This window comes from Cupressus sempervirens, chromosome 10 (assembly GCF_028749045.1).
Source record: "Cupressus sempervirens isolate cs-2001-9-10 chromosome 10, ASM2874904v1, whole genome shotgun sequence".
NCBI lineage: Eukaryota > Viridiplantae > Streptophyta > Pinopsida > Cupressales > Cupressaceae > Cupressus > Cupressus sempervirens.
Genome location: NC_143127.1, coordinates 64,545,805 through 64,549,157, shown reverse-complemented (window position 1 = coordinate 64,549,157; position 3,353 = coordinate 64,545,805).

Sequence of the window (3,353 nt, the reverse complement as noted above, 5' to 3'; positions counted from 1 at the left end):
TCGAAATTTTGACCAATGGTCTTGTCGCTATTTTTTTCGTCAAAATTGGCATCTACTTTTGGCCATTGCATCCTTCGATAATTCGACCAATGTTGGTCAAAATCTTTGGGCCATTCGACTACGATGCCAACTATGTTGATACAAATGTCAAAATTGTGACAAAGAATGGTCAAAAGTTCGACTAACCTTGGTGAGGGTTTCAACCAAGCTGCGTCAAAGGTTCGACCAATATGGAATTATAAAAAAAATATCTGAAGATAAATATCCAGAGTAATCATCAACAACATCCTGGTCGATGATTAATCTGGATATTTATCTTTAAGTGTTACTTTGCATTAATATATATGGCTGTGTATTTTGTTACTACATATATTTGATGAGCTTAGACTGTTGCAAATATGGTATTACATAAGGTTGTAATAACTCCAATAGGTTATAACTTCTTCAAACACCAAAAATCTTTATACTTCAGTTGTTTGACATTTCGTCAAACACTTTGCAAGCAATCTCTGATACCACTGTAATAACCCCAATAGGTTATAACTTCTTTAAACACCAAAAATCTTTATACTTCAGTTGTTTGACATTTCGTCAAACACTTTGCAAGCAAGCTCTGATACCACTGTAATAACCCCACTAGGTTATAACTTCTTCAAACACCAAAAATCTTTATATTTCAGTTGTTTGACATTCCGTCAAACACTTTGCAAGCAAGCTCTGATACCACTGTAATGACCCTCTTCAAATCTGCTCTCAAAAATGCTTATGAAAGCTCAAGGAATTTCATCAAACAATTCACATGCAAGGGACGTATGACTGATATAGTATTTCAGCTAGCTTCAAATGACTTTTTCTTCAATTTGCATCAATGAGAATCTTGTGCTAGAAGACTACAATGGACTACACAATGACCTAACATGAGTGTGCTACTAATTTTGACAATATTCAGTACATATATATGATCTAAGCATGAGAAATGAACACCTACAACCAACTGGCATTTTTACAAACAGTTGGTATGCAAACTAACTAGCTGAAAAATAATGATATTAAATTGCTTAAATGACACCAGCAACTATTATCTTCTTAATTGCAATGAAAATTACAATGCTCATGAAATATGGCCAAGACTTTGGCATTTACATGGATTACAAAATGATAATGCTGGTATAATGCACACTTACAGCTGAAAGCTTATAACACCCTAAAAAACAATACTAACAAAAGAGCCTGGTTGTAGATGGTTGTAATAATTTCTTTCAATGCTGCCCCTTCTGCTTTGCTTTTTACGAACTGCTTTTTTGGCCTGCTTTTTCAGCCAGCTTTTTCGGATTGCTTTTTCGTACCCGCTTTTTCGGTTCCGCTTTTTTCGGACTGCTTTTTCGACTGCTTTTTCGGATCTACTTTTGTGGACTGCTTTTTCGATTCTGCTTTTTCGTATCTGCTTTTTCAGCCTGCTTTTTCGGTTCCGCTTTTTCGGACTGCTACTATGTTGAATCTCAAGACCATATCTTTCAATGGCGTCAAGATTTCCAACTAGAAGGGATTTCGTCCTCCAAACTATTGAGACATAATCTCCAGCAAATTTCCCAATTTCTTTGATATTTCCAAGCATGAATAAATGAGAGCTATCCTCTTTCTTTTAATCTCTTCCTCACTTGCTCCACGCTTCCGTCTTGCCAATGTGGGATAATACATGAGTTTTAATATTACTTTTTTTTTTTTTTTCCTTTTACAAAGTCCATGTATGTACTCGAAAGGGGAACTCTTGATTTTTTTTATAAAGTGACTTTATAAAATATTTTATAATTCAAGTCACTTTATTAAATTAATTAAATATAAAGTTACCTTTTAATATTTATTTATTTGATAACTTTATAAATAATTAACTTAATACGACTTATTTATTTAATTAAAATAATTAATTAGTCATCCTCATAAAATATTCATTATTTTGGACAACCTAATTAATTAAATTAATTAAATCAAATTGCCTCCAAAATGGGGACATGACAGTCCGCCCTTCTTGAAATTGCTTGTTCCCAAGCAATGGTTGAACAATAAACCAATCAATCCGCCTGAATCCCAAATGTAGTCATGAACTATACCACTGTTAATTAACATAGGCTCCTGCAATATCCTCTGCAATATAACCAAGAGGAATCCATAATCAAACTGACAATTACAACTCAACCAAACTCCAAAATCACAACTGCCACAGTCAGAAACCCACGAGACACAAACTCTTAGAACATCAGAACCCAAGTAAATTGGGCAAATCAAGCTGCCAACATAGTAAATACCATCAACGCATGCCACTGGCCTATACGGAATGTATAATCCAACTCTGCAACAATGGTGAATGCTCTCGAATTAAATTGTACCAAGTATGGAGAATCCACACACTATAAAACTCTTGCAGTCAACACAACTCTGCAGATCACCGGCCACTATCTCATAACAATAACTCCCATGCACCGCTGATCATGAAAAGACATCACAAGATAAACAGAAAGAAATGGAACCCAAACCAAATTTGCCTGCCATCAACTCCTCAACACAAGGATCAAATCCTAACTGATGTACATACCCTGCAGTATAATGCTGATAAAAAGAACCAACCTCAGTCAACAACTCACCATGAATAAGTGATACAACCCACTGTGACTGATCACTAGCTAAGTCAGGAGATGTCGTAGCCAAAGGAGTAGAATCAATAACAACAACTGCTGAAGCATCACTCCCAAACTCCTTCTCTAAGTCATGTATTATCAAGCTGTCAACTGCAGAACCTATCGCCATGTCATGCCCATCACAACTCTCATCCTGTGGCGTCAAACCATCCCATAACTAATGACAAGCACTAGGAATCAAAGTATATCTCTGTATCATCATCTCATCAACATGGTCATCAAAGGTAAATTGATGAGCATACCTCACAGTGTAATGCCGATAGAATGTGCCAATCTTAGTCAGTGGCTCAGACTGCAACCCAGATGAAACTAACTGCAATCGATCACTAACCAAGCTAGAACTGACTACTACCTCCAAAGACATCGCCAAGGGAGTAGTATCACTAGCAGGAACCATGCCAACTGTTGGCTCACCAACATCACACATGATCTTTGATACAACATCTCTAGTCTCCGTGCCATCAGTACTAGAGGCCACCACCATGTCAGGCATATCACAACAATCTGCTGCAACACCCAACTCAAATGAACCTGACTCTAGTGAGAACGAACCCGATATGCCAATGTTAGTATCAAGGATGGATGCATCCCCATCTCCACTGTCTCTGACAATCTCGACCATGGACATCCTCGGATCACCAGACACCACAACTTGTGACT